The following is a 26,281-nucleotide window of genomic DNA, read 5'->3' as shown; positions in this document are numbered from 1 at the left end:
TGGTGCCCAAGGGACACACCCATGCACAAGTGCACTGTGAGTGGAATGCAAGACCAATCCTAATTCCAAGAGGAAATGTGCCAACTTTGAAAATGATGAAACATGGATGTTGCATGGACAAAAAATAACATTGTCTCTCTCACACACAGGTCAACGTCGTGGTGCACCCCCCAACACTGGGGGGGAACACTCACAGGACCTGGATCTGCAGGAGCCCGATCCCACCGGCAGCGACCACTCTCACCACTCTGCGGACGACCCCGACCAACCTGGCCCCTCTGGTGTCCAACCACCTGCAGCACCTGCGTCAGGTACAACTGTGCCAACCACCACCCCCACTCCTGCCACATCCCAGGAGACACCCAGGATCCCTGCCCCAACACCAAAATGCAGCCAGGCTGGCCAGGAGGGACACGGTGTCCCGGGCACCCAGGAGGAGGCAGGCGACAACGCCAATGCCACCCCTCAGGGGTCCCGGAGACCCCATGTGCCCACAAGGACAGGCCAGGCGCAAGTGGGCAGGGGTGGTGGGAGTGGAGGACGGCGGAGGCGCGAGCCTGACCAGTTGGCTGGGGATCCCGCATTGTCCCATGTCCGTAACATCCTGGACACATACCGGGAGGACACCACGGGCATGGCCCAGGTTGTGTCCACCCTCAATGAGATCAAGGGGAGCCTCGATGAGATAAAGACCCAGCAGGCCCAGCAACATGCCTGTCAACTGCAACACCAACGGAGGATGGAGGACAGACAGGCTGAGCAAGTGACGGCATTCCAGGGGATTCACGCTACACTCCGTCGGATGGCCGACACCATGGCCGACCCTCCCTGTGCCAGAAGGCGGAGAACATCACCACCCACAGGGAGGGATCAGGAGGAGGAGGAGGAAACATCCGACGGAGCATCCCAGACGTCGTCACGGCCTGCTGGTGAGGTTCCCCGCAGGAGGCCGGGTCGTCCACGGAAAGGACCGTGAGGGTGGCTGCTACATCACCATCTCCCAGGACACCTGGCCTGGCACCTGGCCCACTGGAGCAACAGCATCACAGCATCAAGAGACATTCTCTGCCACATGGCCCTGCTGGTCACTGGCTGACCAATGTTGACAAAGACTGTGGCATGGACTCTGAGGATTTCCAATGGCAAGGACCCCAACTCACCTACTGAACTTTGGATTCAAACATCCCGGAAAGACCCTTACTTTGCCTCCCCCCCCCCCCCACTAATAAATCACACTATGATGAGTAGATGCCTGCTGGTAGCATTATTAACTAACATGTGTCTTGTAAAGTCTAAACATGCCTGAGTCATCTTTTGTCTTCAACCATCCACACCCTGGGGCCTGAGTCTGGCACAGGACACATGGGTCACAGTGTATTAGGCAAGACAGACATGGAGCACCATACACACCCGTGATGGGCCCAACCAGCTGAGGGGGTTGCCGAACAACCGTGCTGACACACACATTGAGTACAGCAACTGTCATGCGCAGTGGTCAGGGATCCAGTCCAGTGTCCTGGGGGGCACCCAGGCATGTGTAGACAGGTGGCAGAACCATGTCCTGCAAGCCGGAGTCCGGTGGATGCCGAGAATGGGGGCCTGGCCAACGTTGGATGCATGGGGATGGCACATGTCACAATACCAACACAGTCATGGACATCATGCCCAATACACAGTCTCAGCCCACACACACAGCTTGCATCTTGCAACTCGACACATTGACACATAGCCACAATCAGGGAATACCATGCCAGACATGCAGGATGCACCGTGGCAACACACCAGCATTGACTGAGAAGAGGCACCTTGGAGGCATAGGGACACCTTTATTAGACATGTATTCGGGATTGCAGAGGCCACTCGAAGTACACATGAACACGTCATGTGGAGTAACATGTGGGTCCAACACTGGCACCCCCCTTCTGCAGCACACATGCGTGTTTGCCATGGAAGTGGCACACAAGCGTCGGCTAACAGCTAAATACCCACAGCTGCACACGGAGAGCCTGCCATACACCATAGATCCGCTAATGTCGAAGTCCCACACCATGTCCAGCCAATGCTAACCGTATGTGGCCGAGGGCAGTGTCACACACATTGATGCCATCATCACAATCCCCTATCCCATCACTGATGCCTGTCAACCAGGCAGACCATCTATTCAGGTGTACACAGCTGCATGTCGTGTCCCATGGGGATGCGACATGGCTGCAGAGGAACAACACATCGACAGGGGCAGTGTGCATACATCGTGAACAACTGCCACACCCAATACACCCCAGATGCATCCCTTACCCTATGGAGACTTCCAAACGTGTCCGTGCCTGTAACGCTGAGTCAGCCCACGATGTCATGTCCATGATGAATAGCAGTGCCACAACAATGCAACCAGCAGACGGCATGTGCAGGTACCTGGGGAAGAGAGACACACAAGAAGTCAGCCACAAAAAGCACAGCCACTTGCATGTGCATTTACTCGACACATGTATGGATGACAACATGCTAGGTCATTATAATGACTGGGGAAATACTACCATCACTGGCACCATCACTCCAGTGACACACCCACACACACCTCTGAGTCACGTGCCATACATGCAGGTGGAGACACACATCACAACGCATGCCACACGGGGACCAATGCGTGCACACTCAGACACTGGTACTCACCACTAAGCAAAGAAGTCGCGTATGAGCCGAGTCCAAGTGTCCTCTTGCGGCTCCACATCCTCCACATCACTAGCCCCATTGCCAAGCCCTTCGTCCTCCACGGGTGGATGGTCCTCGTCATGTTGATTCAGGATGAGTGGCACAGCTCTTTCAACTGCCATGTTGTGCAGCATGCAGCAGACCATGAAGATCTTGCAGACCTTTGCCGGGGCATAAGGGAGTGCACCGCCGGTCTTGTGGAGGCACCGGAATCGGCTCTTCAGCATGCCAAACGTCCTCTCTATCACTCGCCTTGTCCGGCCATGGGCGGTGTTGTAGCGGAGCTGTGCCGGCATGATGGGGTTGCGGAGAGGTGTGATCAGCCATGGCATGTTGGGATAGCCAGCGTCCCCTACATGGGAAGCACATGGTCATCGTTAGAAGTGGTGAAGCGGTCGTGCTGGTAGGCGATACAGAATAGAAGACAGACAGACTGTACCCACCTACAACACATGCCCGTTCTTTGCGCAGCTGCATCATCATATCAGGCATCCCGCTACGCCTCATGATGTAGGCATCGTGTGCTGATCCTGGAAAACGAGCACAGACATGTGAAATCACCATGTTGGAGAGACACACCACAAGGGCATTGATGGAGTGGTAGTGCTTCCGATTGCGGTACACCACCTCCCGTGCGTGTGGTGGTACCAAAGCTACATGTGTCCCATCTATGGACCCAATGACATGGGGCATCCCTCCCAGGGCATAGAATCCACGCTTGACCTCAGTCATCTGTTCAGGGGTTGGGAACTTGATGAAGTCATCCAGGTGAATCAACATGGCCTCCAAGAAATCATGCAGCACACCGCTGAACATGCTCTGGGACATGCCACCAACATGAGCTATGGTATTTTGAAAGGTACCCGTGGCAAGAAAATGTAGGGCAGCCATTACCTTCAGCTGGGGTGTCAGTGCCGTAGGATACCTTTGCAGCGGTTGCAGGTGTGGTGCCAGTCTCGCCGTCAACTCCAGAATCAACGGTTGGGTGAAGCGGTAGAGCCGGATGCTGTCATTCTCCTGCATGGCAGCCAAGTCTGGAATTATTCGGGCAAGAGGCGGCGCTCTGCAGTAATTTGGAAGTGACAAGGAAGAGTGAGTGCACCACGACAACAACTCATGTCTACTGAGCACATGTTAATCTGGCAATCCACACATGCTACATAGGGAGTCAGGTATGTGCTACATGGCCAGCACACGTATGGATGCAAGGTGGCACTCCTTCCAAGACCCAGCTACACACGGAGATTGAGAACCTCCCCATGCCACGCCATGGGAATAGCTGTGTCCCAGTGCAAGTGAACAGCCAGACGCAAGACAGGAGTGACATACACCCACACATCAGCAGAAGTAGGATGCCGATTGCAGAGACTGGTAGCGGAACACTGGAGCCACAGGTCACATGACATTACACTAGGACAGCCCACACACCTTGCCATGAAGGTGCACATGTCATGACTCACCACACATTCCTTGTGAGGATGCAGACATGGCCTTGTCACGCTACTCCGTGTCCCATGCATACATGTGCACCTCACATCCGATACCACATGTGGCATGGTGTGCGGAACAGTGTGCAATGACAATCTACACACAGACACATGTTGGTTGCTGCTACGGCTGCAGCTTATGAGGGTGCTACAACATCAACCTGATGTAAATCCCCCACACATAAATGACATAGTCACATTGTGCACTGTGGGTAGTGACAAGTCAGGTGTCATAACCCCTGTACCGGGCATCATGGGACACTTCCGTGTGTTGGTGTCCGTGCCATGCCAGTGACGCTTACCCCAAGTGTGCAGTACGACATGCACACATGTCAAAGGAGTCAAGGGCATGGCTGGCACACATTGCTTCGTCACACAGTACACCTATACACATCTCATCATACATCTGGTGCCTTCTCCACTCAGGAGTCATGTTCCACATCACAGCCTGTCACACCTGTGCCCCACACATGTAGTAATGCACAGACGATGCCTTGATGTACATTCCTGGACAAGTATGTCCATCCATGGACAAGTATGTCCATCCATGGACAAGTATGTCCGCCCTATTCCTACCTGTGTGTCGCCTATCCCCACTGTGATGTGTAAAAACCGCCGTACTGCTGCTAAGAGGGCCTGTGTACGTTCCCAAATCACTGTGGGAGTGCTGCCGTATGTGTACCCATCGTGATGGCGAGCGTACAGGCATTTGTACGGTCCGTACCACTACGAGTACGCATACGCGTGCAGACCCATGGTGATAGTGAGCGTAGATGCGTGTGTACGGTCCGTACCACTACGAGTACGCATACGCGTGCAGACCCATAGTGATAGTGAGCGTAGATGCGTGTGTACGGTCCGTACCACTATGAGTACGCATACGCGTGCAGACCCATAGTGGTAGTGAGCGTAGATGCGTGTGTACGGTCCGTACCACTACGAGTACGCATACGCGTGCAGATCCATAGTGATAGTGAGCGTAGATGCGTGTGTGCGGTCCGTACCACTACGAGTACGCATACGCGTGCAGACCCATAGTGATAGTGAGCGTAGATGCGTGTGTACGGTCCGTACCACTACGAGTACGCATACGCGTGCAGACCCATAGTGATAGTGAGCGTAGAATGGGTGTGTACGGCCCTATCACAATGTGTGTCCTCGCGTATGCGTACTCGTAGTGGTACGGGCCGTACACACGCATCTACGCTCACTATCACTATGGGTCTGCACGCGTATGCGTACTCGTAGTGATAGTGAGCGTACATGCGTGTGTACGGGCCGTACCACTACGAATACGCATACGCGAGGACACCCATACTGATAGTGAACGTAGGCATGCGTGTACGGGCCGTTGCAACGCATTTGGGGTGCCCTAGGGCCCCGAAACGCACCGTACCTGTGCGTGATGCTCCAAATTACATAGGGGACAAGTATTAAGGCCTACATGCATGCTGGTTGTCATGGAGACCAAGTTCAAATTTCGAAATTGTTCTGGAAGGTGCACAGCAGAAGTCAGTTGGAATTCTTCTACATTGTTGCAATGTGTTTGTGGGTCTGACATCATGCAGGAGAATGAAACCGATAGAGAACCCACAGACTGCTAGGTTTGAAGGGATTGGTGGAAACATAGGATGCAAATGTGAGTGACCAATCACTCTGTACTCCTGTGCATGAGACAGGGCAGAAAGGCAGATATAAGGCAGCCAGGTCCCATGAGGGAGTACTTGCCTGCACATCTTTGCATTCGTCGACCCAGCTGCTGCGACTGATTCCCTGGAACCATGTCAAGGGCTGTGGAGAGGACACAGCCATTCACCCTGGAGGAGAACATGGCTCTGCTGGATGTGATCCTCCCACAGTACTCCATGCTGTATGGGCGACCAGGGTATCAGGTGACTGCATAGGCCACTGGCACAGACTGTCCCTATGTTGTGACTGTGACTTCTGGCATTGTGTCCTGGTGTGACACACATGCCATGTACTGTAGGGGGAGTCCCAGGGGGGGGATGCCTGATGTCTCCCAGCAGTGCCCTGAGACAGGAGGGGTGGGTGTGGAGTCCTCCCAGCAGTGCCCAGAGACAGGAGGGGTGTGTGCCTATCACTCCCAGCAGTGCCCTGAGACAGGAGGGGTGTGTGCCTATCACTCCCAGCAGTGCCCTGAGACAGGAGGGGTGTGTGCCTATCACTCCCAGCAGTGCCCTGAGACAGTAGGGGTGGGTGTGGAGTCCTCCCAGCAGTGCCCAGAGACAGGAGGGGTGTGTGCCTATCACTCCCAGCAGTGCCCTGAGACAGGAGGGGTGGGTGTGGAGTCCTCCCAGCAGTGCCCAGAGACAGGAGGGGTGTGTGCCTATCACTCCCAGCAGTGCTCTGAGACAGGAGGGGTGTGTGCCTATCATTCCCAGCAGTGCCCTGAGACAGGAGGGGTGGGTGTGGAGTCCTCCCAGCAGTGCCCAGAGACAGGAGGGGTGTGTGCCTATCACTCCCAGCAGTGCCCTGAGACAGGAGGGGTGGGTGTGGAGTCCTCCCAGCAGTGCCCTGAGACAGTAGGGGTGGGTGTGGAGTCCTCCCAGCAGTGCCCAGAGACAGGAGGGGTGTGTGCCTATCACTCCCAGCAGTGCCCTGAGACAGGAGGGGTGGGTGTGGAGTCCTCCCAGCAGTGCCCAGAGACAGGAGGGGTGTGTGCCTATCACTCCCAGCAGTGCCCTGAGACAGGAGGGGTGTGTGCCTATCACTCCCAGCAGTGCCCTGAGACAGGAGGGGTGGGTGTGGAGTCCTCCCAGCAGTGCCCAGAGACAGGAGGGGTGTGTGCCTATCACTCCCAGCAGTGCCCTGAGACAGGAGGGGTGGGTGTGGAGTCCTCCCAGCAGTGCCCTGAGACAGGAGGGGTGGGTGTGGAGTCCTCCCAGCAGTGCCCTGAGACAGGAGGGGTGTGTGCCTATCACTCCCAGCAGTGCCCTGAGACAGGAGGGGTGTGTGCCTATCACTCCCAGCAGTTCCCTGAGACAGGAGGGGTGTGTGCCTATCACTCCCAGCAGTGCCCTGAGACAGGAGGGGTGGGTGTGGAGTCCTCCCAGCAGTGCCCAGAGACAGGAGGGGTGGGTGCAGAGTCCTCCCAGCAGTGCCCAGAGACAGGAGGGGTGTGTGCCTATCACTCCCAGCAGTGCCCAGAGACAGGAGGGGTGGGTGCAGAGTCCTCCCAGCAGTGCCCAGAGACAGGAGGGGTGTGTGCCTATCACTCCCAGCAGTGCCCTGAGACAGGAGGGGTGTGTGCCTATCACTCCCAGCAGTGCCCTGAGACAGGAGGGGTGGGTGTGGAGTCCTCCCAGCAGTGCCCTGAGACAGGAGGGGTGTGTGCCTATCACTCCCAGCAGTTCCCTGAGACAGGAGGGGTGTGTGCCTATCACTCCCAGCAGTGCCCTGAGACAGGAGGGGTGTGTGCCTATCACTCCCAGCAGTGCCCTGAGACAGGAGGGGTGGGTGTGGAGTCCTCCCAGCAGTGCCCTGAGACAGGAGGGGTGTGTGCCTATCACTCCCAGCAGTGCCCTGAGACAGGAGGGGTGTGTGCCTATCACTCCCAGCAGTGCCCTGAGACAGGAGGGGTGGGTGTGGAGTCCTCCCAGCAGTGCCCAGAGACAGGAGGGGTGTGTGCCTATCACTCCCAGCAGTGCCCTGAGACAGGAGGGGTGTGTGCCTATCACTCCCAGCAGTTCCCTGAGACAGGAGGGGTGTGTGCCTATCACTCCCAGCAGTGCCCTGAGACAGGAGGGGTGTGTGCCTATCACTCCCAGCAGTGCCCTGAGACAGGAGGGGTGGGTGTGGAGTCCTCCCAGCAGTGCCCTGAGACAGGAGGGGTGTGTGCCTATCACTCCCAGCAGTGCCCTGAGACAGGAGGGGTGGGTGCCTATCACTCCCAGCAGTGCCCTGAGACAGGAGGGGTGGGTGTGATGCACAGTGTGAGCCTTGATCACTGATTGTGACATTGCCATCATTCCACCTGTGTACCCACTATGGCACGTACAGCTTTTTCCCTCACCAGGGGATGATGTCCCTATGACAAAGGTGCAATGCGTTGGCTGCATGACATGCCTTGTTGTAACCAGCTAATTTGTTCTCATATGTCTCTCTGTGACATGTGGCTGGTGTATTGATGTGGTGTCACTTGTTCTTCCTCACAGGTAGGCGCCACTGCCAAGGAGCAGATCTGGCTGACCGCCGTCAGTGCCGTGAGGGGTGTGGATGGTCGGAGGCGGAGCCTGCCCCAGGTGAGGAAACGCTGGCAGGATATCCGGTGCTGGACGCGGAGGATTGCACGGCTCCTGCTGGGGGACTCACCTGAGAGCCACAAGAACCGCGGCCGCCGCCGTCTGAGCCACCTCCACAGGCGTGTGCTGCCGGTGGTCTTTCCAGACCTGGAGAGGCGCTTACAGGCGATGCAGCAGCCGGAAGGGGGTAGGTACATGTGCGTTTGTTGTGTGTCACCGGCATTTGTAAGGGCACGGTAGCATTAATTCACTGGAAGGGTTTAAAGGTGCTGTGCAGATCCTGTTTGCCCCAGTATAGCGCTGCGCCCCTGCCACCCTTCCCCTCCTTGCAATGTGTTCCCTGGTCTGTGTGTGGTCACTCCTTCACAAGGTAATGTAGGCTGGTGCTTTGTCCACGAGAACAATGCCTGTAGCATCATGTGTGGGGGTGGTGTGTAACAGCTTTTTGGACCTTGGCTGTGCCCTGTCAAGTTCACTGCATGTGGGTTCCATGTCAGTTGGCACTGATGCTGACTCCAGACATGGGAGTTGGTCTCTCATGTGTCATGCCTTACAGCGCGCATGTCCTATGTAGTGGCCTGTGACATGATGTGCATGAGTGTGCGATACGCATAGTGCAGGGATGGTGGCGTGTGTTGCAGTCATTACCATTTAGTAGCATGTAGTTGCGTGCCCACTACTGTCCCCTGGAGCACCTTTTCCTCAGTGGTGTGTGTCATCATAAACGTGGACACTCTCAGTGTCTACAGCGTAGGTTGTGCTCTGTGCCATTGTCCCCTGGCACCATGTATATAGACGTGCTATTTTGTACAGGTGTCCACTGTGCAGCCTGACCTGATTGTCCTTCTTCATACTCACAGTTGCCAGTGTGTCTTGTTATACTCATCTGAGGATGGGCACTGGTACCTCATTATTTGTACAGGTGCACCTTGGCTGTTTGGCGTCCAATCTTGCATTTTGCCTGCCCCTGTGTTTATCACCCAGACTATGAGATGTTGGTGCCACCTGTGTCTCAACAATTTGCCTCGTGTAGGGGTTGGTTGGGGCGGGCAATGCCTATATGTAAAATCCTGATTTCTACTTGCTGGGTCTGGGCAGTGTGTGATGTTTGTCCGGACACACACGCAAGGTGCAGTGACCGAGTCATGTTGGGCATGTTTCCAGCATTACCTATGCAGCATGTGTCTCAAGTTCGTGGATATGGTCCCTGGTCATCGGTATTTTCACCGACGCTGTGTGGTGCAGATGCAGTGCTGGATTGTCCCCAGGGCCTGGGTGCTATGTCAGACTACGTTTCCTGTCTTGAGCTATTGTCTCATGCTCTCCATGGTGTTTCAGTGGCATGGTGGCTCAACCAACTCATCGCAGGCTGACCAACGCAACTTGCTGAGGTCCATAGACTCCACACTGACTGCAGCAGTGGGTCTCCTGCAGCGCGACCTCCCCCCACCTACCCCTGCCCCATCCACACTTCCCACTCCCATGCCTGTCCCACGTACACCCAGATGTCGGCATGCACCCACATCAACAGACACAGGCTCCACACCAGCAGGGAAGGTCCACCGCACTCCTCCTGACACGCACACACAGGGTGAGGTAGGCACACCCACTGGGTCGGGGGGCAAACGTGTGACACGCAGCCATAGTGGGAGTCCGCATTCCACCCAGTCCACTCCCTCCAAATCCCCTCCCCTCAGCTCTCCTGGCCACATCTCCCCCAAGGACTCCTTCATGGCCGCTCTGTCCCTGAGCCCCACAGTTACACCACCACGCAAGCGGTCAAGGAAGTCCTCGGTCAGGGTGGTTGAGTCTCCCCCCCTGTCTCCACCCTCCCCCGGTGGCGCTGCGACCCATCCCTCTGACCCCCCCCCCCTCCTTGGGGCCTGAGGTCCCTTCGGGTGCAGGGGACTCCCTGGAGGACCTTGCAAAGGTGTGTAGTGCCATCCTGGCCTCCGCCTTTGGCACTGACCCACCCCCTGTGGTGGAGTCCTCCATCCCTGCACCCACAACGCCGCCCCTTTGCCCTGATGTCCCTGCGGTGCCTGGTGCTTCCCCCCCCCCCTGATGCCCTCACCAGTGTGGAAGACGATGCCATTTGACTGTGCAGGCAAGGTAGGGGACACGCATCCCACTGTGTCCCCCATCCAGCTGGGAATCATTGACTGCCCTATGGGCTTTGTGAATATTGAACTGCCTGCGATCCACGGACATTGTGCTCATGCTGAATAAAGCTTAATTTTGTTTTCATTATCACACTACTGCTATGCTGGTATTGGTGTTGGTGGGGCTGCTACATGGTTTTGGGTGGTGTTTAAGGGTTTGGGTGTGTGGGATATGTAGTAGTGTGCTGCTCATTGGGGGGACCCTGGGATCTGTGTGCCATCACAAGGTGTTGGCTAACTTTCTTTGTTCATGTAAGCAGTTACTGCATGGTGCACTTGTCCCAGGGTGTATTCCTTCCTCTGTGTACCCAGCTTTCTTCCCTGCAGGGTGTTCCCAATGTTTAGCGCAGAGCTGTGTCTACATGAGCTGTGTGTGTGACGGAGCCCTTCTACTTTGGCCATGCATGCAGGGCCATGTCTCCACCTGCAACAATCGTGGCATCCTTGGTGATCACTGTACTTGTGTGTGGAGTCTGTTGACATGAGTTCATGGGGACATGTTCCCTTGTAGGAAGTATGCATGTGGATAATTCTGGCCTCACACACATGTGTTACACCCCTCCTGTCTCAGGGCACTGCTGGGAGGACTCCACACCCACCCCTCCTGGCTCAGGGCACTGCTGGGAGTGATAGGCACCCACCCCTCCTGTCTCAGGGCACTGCTGGGAGTGATAGGCACACACCCCTCCTGTCTCAGGGCACTGCTGGGAGGACTCCACACCCACCCCTCCTGGCTCAGGGCACTGCTGGGAGTGATAGGCACCCACCCCTCCTGTCTCAGGGCACTGCTGGGAGTGATAGGCACACACCCCTCCTGTCTCAGGGCACTGCTGGGAGGACTCCACACCCACCCCTCCTGTCTCAGGGCACTGCTGGGAGGACTCCACACCCACCCCTCCTGTCTCAGGGCACTGCTGGGAGGACTCCACACCCACCCCTCCTGTCTCAGGGCACTGCTGGGAGTGATAGGCACACACCCCTCCTGTCTCAGGGCACTGCTGGGAGTGATAGGCACACACCCCTCCTGTCTCAGGGCACTGCTGGGAGGACTCCACACCCACCCCTCCTGTCTCAGGGCACTGCTGGGAGTGATAGGCACACACCCCTCCTGTCTCAGGGCACTGCTGGGAGGACTCCACACCCACCCCTCCTGGCTCAGGGCACTGCTGGGAGGACTCCACACCCACCCCTCCTGGCTCAGGGCACTGCTGTTAGTGATAGGCACCCACCCCTCCTGTCTCAGAGCACTGCTGGGAGGACTCCACACCCACCCCTCCTGTCTCAGGGCACTACTGGGTGGACTCTGCACACACACCTCCTATTTCAGGATATGTACGCTTGGAACATACACGGTGGGGGTACGCTCCATGCATTGGAGGTGAGGGTTCGAGTCGTACTTATTTATTTTTTATTTAGGTTACTTATAAAGCGCTAACAATCATCCCGAGGGATATCACGGCGCTGCGATTGCTACAGTAAGGATGCAGTGGGAAAAGTAGGTGTCTTTAGTCATAGTCAGGGAAAAGGAAAGTTTTTAGTTGTTTCCTGAACGCCATGTGATCCTCTGTAAGTCGAAGGGCCACGGGAAGTTCATTCCACTTCCTTGCGGCAACGTAGGAAAAGGCTCGTTCACCCATTCTGGCTTTCTTTACCCGGGGTATGCTGGCCAGCGCCGCGATTTGTGAACGGAGGTGTCTAGTGGGAATGTAGAACCGGATCCTGTTTCTAAGGATAAGAGGGCCTGTCTCATGAAGTGTTCTATGAGTAATGCACAGCATTTTAAAAGTTGCTCTTTGCTTCATCGCAAGCCAGTGCAGATCTCGCAGACAGTTTGTGGCCGAGTCAAATTTCCTTTTCATACAGATAGCCTTGGCTGCTGCGTTCTGAAGTGTTTGTAGCTTGGTGAAAAGATACTCCGCCATGCCAACAAACAGAGAGTTTCCATAATCCAGCCTGCTCATCAAGAGAGACTGAATTAGGATCCTTCTGCATTCTAATGGAATCCAAGGAAAGACTCTTTTGAGCATCTTCAGAATCGCAAAGCCTTTGCCGCATATAGCGGCTACATGAGCTTTCATGGAAAGGGATGTGTCGATCGTTATCCCCAGGTTCCTTGCTGTTAATGTAGGGGCGGGGGGGATGCCCAATGCTTCAGGCCACCAGGTGTCGTTCCACATTTGTGTGTGGCCTCCAAACAGCAATATCTCTGATTTGTCTGCATTCAGCTTGAGGTAGTGTTTATGCATCCAATCAGCCAAATCAGAAAGGCAGCTCCTAAGTCTGTCCTTGGAATTGGTCTTCTCATCCAGGACTACCGTAAGTTGGGTGTCATCCGCATAGGAGCAAATTTCCACCCCCCATTTTCTGCCGATTCCGGCCAGGGAAGACACAAAAACATTAAACAGAGTAGGGCTTAGCGAAGCCCCCTGTGGGACCCCATATTTGATGGTCCGGGGGGAGGATGAGAACTTGCCCAAATGCACCGATTGGGATCTTTCCGATAGGAAGGACCGCAACCATCCCAATGCTCTGTCCCTAATGCCTCTGGTGGCTAGTGTCTCCAGGAGCAATTTGTGTGGGACGGTATCGAATGCCGCCGAGAGGTCCAACAGGATTAGGGCAACTGTTTTCCCCTGGTCCACCAGCATTCTGATGTTGTCAAGCACGGCCAGGAGAGTTGTTTCCGTACTATTGTTGGCCCTAAAACCTGTTTGCGTGCAGTCTAGTAAATTATTAGTCTCAAGAAAACTGACCAGTTTTCTACTGACCAGTTTCTCCAAGACTTTCGACAAGTAGGGAAGCTGGGAGATAGGTCTATAATTGGCCGGGTTGTTAATATCTAGGCCTGCTTTTTTTAAAAGGGGGGTGACTATGGCATTCTTCCAACTGCATGGAAATTCTGCTACTTCTAATGAGTGATTCAAAACTTGAGTTACTGCAGGGCAAATGAAGGGAATAATTTGTCGGAAAATATGATGGGGGCACGGGTCCAAGGGAGAGCCGGATGTAATTTCTAGCATTGTTTTGCCCACTTCCTCTTCGGAAAATGGCCCAAAGCTAGTGCAAAGGACTTGGGGAGTGGGTGGCTCATGATCTATGAGGGGTCCCGCTTCCGAATTAGGGAAGGAAGAATAGATCTTGTCTATCTTTTCACAGAAGAAGCTGCTCATTTTATCGCAACTAATTTGTGAAGGAATCAGATCAGATGATAGACTAGACGGGCTACATAGCTCCTTAACTATTTTAAAGAGCTCTTTGGAGGAGTCTTTATTCTCTAGAATCCTATGGGAGAAGTAGTCCTTTTTTGCCTTCCTGATGGCTAAGGTATAGTGCGACAGTGCTTTTTTATACATTGACCTATTCTCTTGAGATTTTGTTAGCCTCCATTTCTGCTCAAGCTTGGTGCATTTCTTTTTAAGTATCTTTAATTCCTGGCCGTACCATTTTTCTGACTTAGTACGGCTGGGTTTAGGATTCCGACGCTGTCGAGAGCAATGCTCAAGAGCCATTGCGATGTGGTCCTGCAGTCTATCCGTTGCTTCGTCGACACTTGTTTCCCCTATAGGGTGATGTACAAAGTGTTCCATAAAGGTTTCGGCCTTGAAGTTAGCATAACTTCTTTTATGAGTTGCCATTTGATAAGAGGGCTTAGTGTTTTTGACTGATAGTTTTATATCGAATTCGACCAAAGAATGATCTGTCCAAACCACTGGTTTTATCCCTACGATGGAGATAGGGTTAATATTGGAAAAAATCAGGTCGAGAATATGACCGGCCTGATGAGTTGGTTGGTCAATTCTCTGCGATAACTGCAGTATCTCCATGTTTTCCATTAGTTGTTTAGTGAGAGGATTATTGCTATCATCGTAGTGGATATTGAAATCCCCTACGAGTAGTATGTTTTTATTCTGGAGACAGATTGGCATAACCTGAGCCAAGAGATGAGTATTAAATTCAGAGGTACAGCCCGGGGGATTATAAATAACAGCTCCTCCGAGTAGGATGGTGGTGTTGGAGGATAGGGAAAATGCCATAACCTCGTGGGTACTAGCCTGAGTGATTGCTTCTTGTTTGCAAGAAAATGTGTCTTTAAACAGCACTGCAACCCCTCCTCCCTTCTTTTCCTTCCTATTCAGATTAAGAATTTTATAATTCTCTGGAAGGGCCATGGCAATATCCGGAGTGTTATGGTTATCTAGCCAGGTCTCCGTGATGAAGGCTAGGTCTGGTTGGTCATTTTCCAAAATGTCCCATACTTCCGTTGCATGTTTGGGGAGGGACCTAACGTTGAGATAAATGCATTTTAACGTTATTTCTGCGGTGCCGGGATTGAAGGGGCCATGCCCGGGGTTGCTCAACCAGTGACAGTTCCCACAGCTAACTGGTCCCGTGTAGCATGAGGGTTCCAGTTTAGCACATAATGCTTGGGTGTGAGAGTCCGCGGTATTCAGGTTTCTTAGCTCATTCCCTGAATAGGAGATATGGCATTTGCTCAATGGCCGTAGAAGGCCGGGAAAAGGGACAGGTATTGTGGCCCCGGGTCCCGGCCTGTCGCGGACGGGCGCAGACGGGCTTGCCTTAGGCGCGCCTTCGGCGCGCTGACGGCGCGCCCGCTGCGCCCGTCCGCTGCGCTTCCGGTGTGGTGGCTCCATTTTGTAATGACGAGGGGCGGGAGGGTGGGAGGGGCTCAACACTCGCCTGCTCGCCCTGCTCCAGCCCTCACCCAAGATGGCGTCGGTCCCGGCAGCACTTACTCGGCTGCGACGGGGCTGATCCGAGTCACGTCAAGCGGTGAGTACAATGTTATGTAGGCACTACAATTCTACCCTTAAAATTGTTTAAAAACGGCGACCTCTATATCGTTCTATTATTTGCGCCGGCAGCAGATCAGCAGCAAATATGATACAGTGCAATAAGTAATTAAAACAAATGTTTAAGAAAGCGCTGGCGAAACGTGCAAATTATTGAAATTAAAAGTCCCGGCTTTCCGCCTCAGGACACTAAACCCACGCTCAATGCCCAGTAGCAATCCACACTTACAAACTTACACTGTTGGGGTGTGGGGTACGCTCCTTGCATACGCGGGTGAGGGTACGGGTCGTACTTACACTGTTGGGGTGTGGGGTACGCTCCTTGCATACGCGGGTGAGGGTACGGATCGTACTTACACTGTTGGCATGGGGGTACGCTCCATGCATACGCGGGTGGGGGTACGGGTCGTACTTACACTGTTGGCATGGGGGGTACGCTCCATGCATACGCGGGTGGGGGTAAGGGTCGTACTTACACTGTTGGGGTGGGGGGTACGCTCCTTGCATACGCGGGTGAGGGTACGGGTCGTACTTACACTGTTGGGGTGGGGGTACGCTCCTTGCATACGCGGGTGGGGGTACGGGTCGTACTTACACTGTTGGGGTGGGGGGTACGCTCCTTGCATACGCGGGTGAGGGTACGGGTCGTACTTACACTGCTGGGGTGGGGGTACACTCCATGCATACGCGGGTGGGGGTACGGGTCGTACTTACACTGTTGGCATGGGGGGTACGCTCCTTGCATACGCGTGTGGGGGTACGGGTCGTACTTACACTGTTGGGGTGTGGGGTATGCTCCTTGCATACGCGGGTGAGGGTACGGGTCGTACTTACACTGTTGGGGTGTGGGGTACGCTCCTTGCATACGCGGGTAAGGGTACGGATCGTACTTACACTGTTGGGGTGGGGGTACGCTCCATGCATACGCGGGTGGGGGTACGGGTCGTACTTACACTGTTGGCATGGGGGGTACGCTCCATGCATACGCGGGTGGGGGTACGGGTCGTACTTACACTGTTGGGGTGGGGGGTACGCTCCTTGCATACGCGGGTGAGGGTACGGGTCGTACTTACACTGTTGGGGTGGGGGGTACGCTCCTTGCATACGCGGGTGGGGGTACGGGTCGTACTTACACTGTTGGGGTGGGGGGTACGCTCCTTGCATACGCGGGTGAGGGTACGGGTCGTACTTACACTGTTGGGGTGGGGGTACGCTCCATGCATACGCGGGTGGGGGTACGGGTCGTACTTTCACTGTTGGGGTGGGGGGTACGCTCCTTGCATACGGGGTGGGGGTAGGGTCCGTACATATCCGTCCCCACGCTATGTGATGCTTGTGCGGCCCGTACCCAGGCCTTTGCCACGTGGGTACGATCCGTCCCGCCATTGTTGGGGTGACGTGTGTGTGGGCGTGGTACGACTCGTACCCACGCTCTTCAGGCGTGGGTACGGGCCGTACCTGTCTGGTTGTGTTGCCGGTTCGCGTGGTGACGGACTTCCGTTGTGGCGGTCGCTGGCTTATCAGGACACGCCCCCACCCCCTTGTGGTGACCAGGGCATGGGAGTCAGGTATGTCCAGGCCATGTGTGGTGTGTGACTTATGTGGTTGTTTTGTGGCCTGCCCTGGTCCTGCAACCCCCACCCCACCCCACTTTCCCCCCTCCCTTAGTTATTCTGACCTTCTGCGGCGTCTGCGTCGTAACCTGTAGAGGAGGTGGACTGCTATGAGGGCAGGGATGACTCGTAGGTTCGGGTCCATGTCTGTCCGTCGCGTACTGGTACTCCTTGATCGCGTCGTCCTGTCGCGTACGGGTCCTCCTTGATCGCGTCGTCCTGTCGCGTACGGGTCCTCCTTGGTCGCGTCGTCCTGTGTGTCCGTCGCGTACTGGTCCTCCTTGTTCGCGTCGTCCTGTCTGTCCGTCGCGTACTGGTGGTCCTTGTTCGCGTCGTCCTGATTTCCCGGCAGTTTTTGGGTGCCGGAAAATATTCACCGTGCGGGATGACGTCGGTGCGAATCGTAATTCCTGGGTCGTGAATGGCTGGCTGCGAGCGTCCCGACGTCAGGTCGGCGCTTTCCCGGATGGCATTGGTAGGGTTTTTTTGTTCGGTCGGGCTTTTTTACGAATCGTACGGTGATGGTGTACCCGTGCGAATCGTAATTCCTTGTTTGTAAAAATTGACGACCGGGTACGCGTCGGACGGAGATTATGCTCTGTCCGACGGTTCGTACCCGGTTTTTACCGGATCGTGATCGGCACCTAATGTTTCTGTTGATAATGACTCTACAAATAACAGCCAGACCCCCAGGCTCATTATAGCCTACAGCAAACAGGCGAGACAAATCAGGTCCATTATTCAAGAACGATGGCCGATATTAAAAACTGATTTGGTCTTAAAACCTAGATTACCGGATGGGCCAATAATTACATACAGGAGGGGACCCTCTTTAAGGACCCAAGTTTGCCATGAGTTTCCCGAGCTCAGAAAACAAGAAGAGTGGTTGAAATCCCGGCCGGGGTTCAAGCGCTGCTCTACATGTAGAGCGTGCAAATTTGGTAAAAACACCAACCAATATTGCACACCATTCAGCCCAGATCCATTTGATATACGTGGATCTTTTACTTGTAAAACTGAATTCGCTATCTATGTACTAACTTGTACCTGTGATCTTAGATATGTCGGGAGTACCCGGCAACCAGTACATGTTAGGATTCTTCAGCATTTACGTGCCATTGTAAACAATGATGCATCGTATCCGGTGGCGAGGCATTTCAAGGCTTGTCACAATAACAATTTACAATGCCTTAATTATTTTGTAATTGCCTCAGTTCCTAAAACCAAGAGAGGGGGTGACCGTGATAAAATGCTTAGAAGATTAGAATCTGAATTTATTTTAAAACTAGACAGCAGATTCCCTAATGGGCTTAATACAACTGAGGATCTACATGTATTTCTTTAACTTCGTATTATGTATTGTATATGGTAAGATTTCTATGGAGTGTATTGCCCTGCCTGCTTCCACGCATATATATTATGAATTTCCATTTTTGATCCCATTTTTTCTTTATATTCACAATTTTATTTTTCCTAGTGTGTTTAATTACATGATTCAGGAATATATAAATGTGTTTTTTTCACTTCATTTATTAGACATAGACTCTTTGATATGTCTGTTCAGACCATACAATTAATAATAGTGAGTTCACTCACAATGCTTTATAACATTTTTTATATCTCAACTCTCAGGCGTTTTTCAGCACAATATAATCATTATCTCAACATGCTAACTGCATTATATGCGTTTAGACATTTTTTGCATCTTCATCTCCATGGTTTGATACTTATATCCAAAAAATATATTGAATTATTGACAATCTTGCATTATTTGCAAAAATTTTTGTGTTTATATTATTGCGTAATTTGCACATTATTTGTATATATATTGAATTTTAATCTAAAATATTTGCACTTTATTGCGTTATTTGCACGGTCAATTAAGATTGGATATCATTGAAACACTGACTATGGAGTTTTATGTATTTTATACTAAATAATGATACGTATTCATATATGTTTTGCACAATTATCATGTGAGAACATATACATTATTTGCGCCTGATGGTTTTGGATTTTAACCTGTTATTTAGTTGCACAGCATGTTTAATGTGGTCCAATATGAATTGTTTGGAAAACAGACTTTCTAAGTTTGAGTAATGTGTCTTCACTTTCTAAATGTCACATGGTGTAAAAAAATGGTGAAAAAAATGCAGCCAATTGAAAGCCTTGATGTATAAAATGGGCTCATTTTATTTAACTGATTGTCTGTGAGCAAGGGCGGATGCCCGAAACGCGTCAGATGTTTGTGAAGACTCGGCTTTAAAATAAATTAACAACTATTGTGCCTGACTTTGGATCTGCGTGGTTTCTGCTTTCCGTGGACACGGATTCTTTTGAGACTGCAAGCATGGGATAATATATATACTTAATAATACATTTTAATAATTGTTTTAATAACTTATAACTTGTTAAAAATTATTATAAATTACAAATACATCATACACATAAAACAATAACATGAATAAAAGTTAAATAATTATATATAACACATTTAAAAAATTACATTTAATTTGAATATTGTTAAAATTAATTATATATTACATTAGCTAAAATAATACAAAAAATATTAAATAGCACCGACAATAAAACTACTACTCCAGCTCCAAAAAAAAACAGTAAAGAAAATGTTGGATAGCGTAGAGCTAAAAATTACTATTTCCACTCCAGGGAGTGTAACAATAGGGAAAGTGTTGGATAACGTACAGGTATAAATTACTATACCCACTGCAGGGAGTGCAACAGTAAGGAAAGTGTTGGATAGCGTAGGGGTAAAAATGACTATTCCAACTCCAAAGAGTGCAACAGTAGGGAAAGTGTTGGATAGCGTAGGGGTAAAAATTACTATTCCCACTCCAGAGAGTGCAACAGTAGGGAAAGTGTTGGATAGCGTAGGGGTACAAATTACTATTCCAACTCCGGAGAGTGCAACAGTAGGGAAAGTGTTGGATAGCGTAAGGGTAAACATTACTATTCCACCTCCAGAGAGTGTAACAGTAGGGAAAGTGTTGGATAGTGTAGGGGTAAAAATTACTATTCCCACTCCAGAGAGTGCAACAGTAGGGAAAGTGTTGGATAGAGTAGGGGTAAAAATTACTATTCCAACTCCACAGAGTGCAACAGTAGGGAAAGTGTTGGATAGCGAAGGGGTAAAAATTACTATTCCAACTCCACAGAGTGCAACAGTAGGGAAAGTGTTGGATAGCGAAGGGGTAAAAATTACTATTCCAACTCCAAAGAGTGCAACAGAAGGGAAAGTGTTGGATAGCGTAGGGGTAAAAATTACTATTCCCACTCCAGAGAGTGCAACAGTAGGGAAAGTGTTGGATAGCGTAGGGGTACAAATTACTATTCCAACTCCGGAGAGTGCAACAGTAGGGAAAGTGTTGGATAGCGTAAGGGTAAACATTACTATTCCAACTCCAGAGAGTGTAACAGTAGGGAAAGTGTTGGATAGTGTAGGGGTAAAAATTACTATTCCCACTCCAGAGAGTGCAACAGTAGGGAAAGTGTTGGATAGAGTAGGGGTAAAAATTACTATTCCAACTCCACAGAGTGCAACAGTAGGGAAAGTGTTGGATAGCGAAGGGGTAAAAATTACTATTCCAACTCCACAGAGTGCAACAGTAGGGAAAGTGTTGGATAGCGAAGGGGTAAAAATTACTATTCCAACTCCAAAGAGTGCAACAGAAGGGAAAGTGTTGGATAGCGTAGGGGTAAAAATGACTATTCCTACTCCAGAGAGTGCAACAGTAGGGAAAGTGTTGGATAGCGTAGGGGTAAAAATTACTATTCCAACTCCAGAGAATGCAACAGTACGGAAAGTGTTGGATAGCATAGGGATAAAATTTAGTATTCCAACTCCAGAGGGTGCAACAGTAGGGAAAGTGTTGGATAGCGTAGAAGTTAAAAATAACATAGTTATAAATAAAATAATTATTCAAAATAATTAGTGATTTAATTATTAAATAACTCAAAATTATTTACAAATACCAATAAATAATTATTACAAACATAACTACCAAAGAATAATTAATTAACAATACATTAATAATAAATACCAATAAATATTAATTAATAAATAGTAATTACCAAATAATAAATATTAAACGATAAAATATTTTTCATAACCAAAAGCATATGAATTATTAAAAAGTAAATACCAATTAAAATATATTTAACAATTAAAAAAAATATATACCGCAAAATAATAATTATGAAACATTAATTACCAATTAAAAAATATTGAACTATTAAATATTTTTCATATGCCAAAATAATAAATATTACACATTAATTACCAATTAATAATTACTTAATAATATATTAATTAGAAATATCAATGCATAATATTTAATTATATTTAATTCACAATTAATGATTAATCAACAATTAATTATTTTTCATAACCAAAATATTATAATTTAAAATATTTACCAATTAATAATTATTGTCCAATTAATTAATTATCAATACCCCAAAACTAATTTAATAATTACTTAATTAGATTTCAATTACTTCCAACACTATTCCCCTATAAACACACAACACACTCCACTAATAAAATAATACACTTAACATAATTATCAATTAATCAACTAATTAAAACTAATTGCCAATTAATACAAATTAATTACCAATTAATACTTAATTAACAATAATATAATTATCAATACCAATAAATGAAAATAAATTATTAATTAATTACAATTAAATTACTTCCCACCCTATTCCCCTATAAACCCACAATCCGCTACAGAACTTAAACGCAAAAATTTATTAAAATCAATTTATAATTCCTAAAAATGTATAATTAATTCCATATAATTAAATTACTTCCCACCCTATTCCCCTATGAACCCACAACCCGCTACAGAACTTAAACGCAAAAATTAATTAAAATTAATTTATAATACCTAAAATGTATAATTAATTCCATATAATTAAATTACTTCCCACCCTATTCCCCTATAAACCCACAACCCGCTACAGTACTAAAACACAAAATTGACTTAAAAAACCATTGTTAACATATAAAAATTGTATACATATATGTTAAAACCAGTAGAACACTTAACTAAAAACATATAATACATACATATTAAATACATAATAAAATACATAACAATAATATAAATATCGATATTAGTAACATCAATATTAGTAAAATCGATATATTTGATGTCGATATTACTAACTTCGATATTACTAACATCGATATTAAAATACTTACCTTAGGATCGATATTCTGCCCATAGATATTATTGACATCGATATTCTGTCCCTTCGATATTTAAAACTCGATATTAGTGTAGGTAGATATTTTAGTTTCGATATTTTGGCTGCTCACCCTTTTACCCAAGGCACATACCCCGCATGGCGTCCTCCCTGCACAGTTTTGGGGGCAAGACTTTGGTGGCGATCACGATCCGGTAAAAAAATTCCCCGTGCGACTCGTATCCGGTCTTTTTACCGTACGAATCGTACAAGTGCCGTACGAACTGGCAATCACGATTCGCATGGGAAAAAGACCATACGAATCGCATTGGGAATAATTCCCCACACGTCCTCGGGTCGGAAAAAGTGTCCGACACGTCCTCGTACGATTTACCGTACAAACGTGAAAAGCGAAGTCTGACCGGGGAATCACGATCCGTCCCGGGCGTCCGAATGTACAACCGTATGGTGAAAAGACCGTCCGCACCGAACTCCTATAACAACCATGGAGACGTCCAAACAGGTGCCCGGTATGTGCCGTACCCCCTCAGCCCCCGCATGTACGCGCCGTACCCCCCCCAGCCCCCGCATACGTTCGAGTCGTACCCCCCCCGTGTATGTACACCCGAGTACGTGTCGAACCCCCCTGTGTATGTACACCCGAGTACGTTCGAGTCGTACCCCCACCCGAAAATGTACGGTGCGTACCCCCAGCGCGTAGCGCTGGGGGTACGCACCATACATACACGGGTGGGGGTACGACTCGAACGTACTCGGGTGTACATACACGGGGGGGTTCGACACGTACTCGGGTGTACATACACGGGTGGGGGTACGACTCGAACGTACTCGGGTGTACATACACGGGGGGGTTCGACACGTACTCGGGTGTACATACACGGGGGGGTTCGACACGTACTCGGGTGTACATACACGGGGGGGTACGACTCGAACGTACTCGGGTGTACATACACGGGGGGGTTCGACACGTACTCGGGTGTACATACACGGGGGGGTTCGACATGTACTCGGGTGTACATACACGGGGGGGTTCGACACGTACTCGGGTGTACATACACGGGGGGTTCGACACGTACATGCGGGGGCTGGGGGGGGTACGGTGCATACATGCGGGGGCTGGGGGGGGTACGGCGCGTACATGCGGGGGCTGGGGGGGTACGGCGCGTACATGCGGGGGCTGGGGGGGGTACGGCGCGTACATGCGGGGGCTGGGGGGGTACGGCGCTTACCGGGCCACCTACTCTGGTCGTTTCGCGCCGTACTTCACATTTGCGGCACTTTTTGGGTGCCGTGAAAATATTGCCATCCGGACTGCTGTCGGTTCGAATCGTAATTCCTGGGTCGTGAAACGCTGCCTAGAAGCGTCCCGACGTCACGTCGCAGCATTCCCGGATCACATTCGTATGCATATTTTCGTCGGTCGGTGTTTTTAACGATTCGTACGGAAATGGTGTTTCCGTGCGAATCGTAATTCCATGTTTGTAATGTTTTACAACCGGGTACGAGTCGGACAGAGAATACGCTCCGACCGACGGTTCGTACCCGGTTTTTACCGGATCGTAATCGGCACCTTTGGGTCTATAGTTTCGAGGTCCCTTTAGCCAAGACGCACTGTGGCTCACGTCTCTCTGTACCGCTGCATTAAGGGGTCCCACAAAGACATCTTTCTATGCTAGTCCTATGGAATGTGTTATTTTTTGCATTTCTTTGATATTGACACCCCCTTTTCATGTTCTACGGCAGGGGGTGGACGGAAGGTAAGTGTCAATTTATTCCAATGACTGTTTTTATGGCATTTTTGAAAATAAGTAGCACGTGTTTTGTTAGTGAATTGACCTCAGTGGTGGCTTGACTCTGGTATTGGAAGGGGAGGGATTCAATTTTCAGTACTGTCCCTGGAATCGTTTAGACTTCTAAATGATTTTTGCATCAACATCCTTGCAGTTTCGGGCATGACCAATATGTGGACCAGGCCTTTGATGTATTGCATCCGAGCCAACTCTTCTCTTTATCGTTTTCCTCCCAAAGTTTCAGTAAACTTCATTGCAACTGTTGATAGGAGTTCCCTCCACGTGGGAGAGTTCCCAGAGCCATTTGAAAGCCCAGCCCCTCTGCTCATCAGCCGCCTGTTTTCCCATTTCCCCTCTTTCATTTAGACTTCATGACAAGGTAAATATCCACCGTGGAAATGTGTAATATTGCTTCCTAGTAGTTCGAGACTTTGGTGGAGTGAGATATCTGCTAAAAAGTGGAAGATGTCACATCCGGTGCATTTCGAGTCCATTGACGTCAGTGCAGCGGACCGACCATCTGTCATGTTTTTGCAGATGTTCCACAAACTTATAGAACATAGTGCATGCCTCTCATCTCTCTGAAGCCAGAGCACAGGTGAGGGGGCCTGCAGGTATTCATACAAATGTTTTTTGTCGGATATTACATTTCTAATGAAGATCCTTGTATGTCAAACGCTTATCCCTATCTACTAATTGTAAGAAGTCACATTCACCTCGCTCTTCCCATGCCAAGAGAGAAGTGTGGATTCCCCCAGACTTTTTCTGTTTTTGCCTACGTTGGTTGTGATGGCTACTCATTTTAAGTAACTATGTGACACGTCCCCTCAACAGGGCATATGTTCCATTGCTGATCATTAACGCCTTACCATATTTCACTGAAAACAATGGAGTGCTCCGAGCTTCTAATGGCCGGTAGAAGCCCGGAGAATCAGCATTCCAATGTTTAACAAAGGCCTCATGGAGCCCGAGGGGATTTCAACCCCCTTGGGCTCTGTGAGGCTTTTGTTTTACTAATTAGAACATTCTGCCCTCTAGGTGTGGAATGTTCTAATAGCATTAGAGCTCTCCATAGCAGGCTCTACTGGCTGTTAAAGGCCTGTTTTCTTGTTTACCACTGGAGCGGACCTTTATGGCCGGTAGAGCCCACTACTATTCTTATTCTGCTTTTGTTCAGACTTAACATTAAGTATGATAACATGAAATTCACCCAATATCCTGATACAATATCTATTGGTTTATCACCCTGAAAGCAATAAATAGAACAGGATGTTTTTATACATGCAGTGAAATTTAATGTAATTTTTGGGAATTGTGAATAATTGTCAGGATTTAGACCTGCTTCATATTCTAGATATTTGATTAGTGCATCTTCTGTTCCTCGTTGAATAGCAGTGTCCTCCACAGCTCATCTTAGTCAGCTTGGCTATGTTCTTCACTACCAGCTATTATTCCTAAAAGATACAGTCCAGCTTCTTTCAACAGCCTGGCAGGTGAAACTTCTCACACAGGTCAATCACAGGCTTCCTGCCTGGGACTAGGCCTTAATAAACAACAAGCAAGGATGTGTAGAGTACAGATTGTAGCCGCTAGGGTGTTCTATCTCAAATCTGGGTAACCGGGTTCTAGTTTCGGCAATGACACTCCACATCTTGTGATTCTGGGAAAATCACTTCATCTCCCCATGCCTAACAAAAATAAAAACAAGCATTGGCATAGCCAATAGGTCTCACCTCTGGGACCTTAGAAGTGTTTTGCCAGAGACTAGCAGAGAAGTAACGAGTGGCATACAAGCAGAAAGCCCGCACATGGGAATGGTGGAATGAGGGAGGATATATCCAAAACAGGCCAGATGGAGGGGTGGGATACACCAAAACAGACAGTGGGGTGTAGGGTTTTAGCCCCAGCAGTGGGTGGGATGGAGGGTTTTAGCCACAGCAGTGGGTGGGATGGGGCTAAAGCCACAGTAGAGGGTAGGGGGAGCGGATATAGCACAACTTGTATGGGGCGGTGCAGCTTCTACCAATCTTGGGGGAAGAGATGTTGGAAACATCACCTCTCTGCTGTGAATGTGAGCCACAAAGGAGTATATGCGAAGGTAATATATTGTTTTGGCATTACCCCTTATGAGGGAAATTCTATTTTTCCAGCTGATCTGAATCAGCGTGGAGTATAAGTAAGTTCTAGACTACATATGACCTACTGAAAC

The sequence above is a fragment of the Triturus cristatus genome, chromosome 5_1 (assembly GCF_964204655.1).
Source record: "Triturus cristatus chromosome 5_1, aTriCri1.1, whole genome shotgun sequence".
NCBI classification, from domain to species: domain Eukaryota; kingdom Metazoa; phylum Chordata; class Amphibia; order Caudata; family Salamandridae; genus Triturus; species Triturus cristatus.
The sequence above is the reverse complement of the archived record's forward strand: the minus strand, read 5'-3'. Positions refer to the sequence as shown.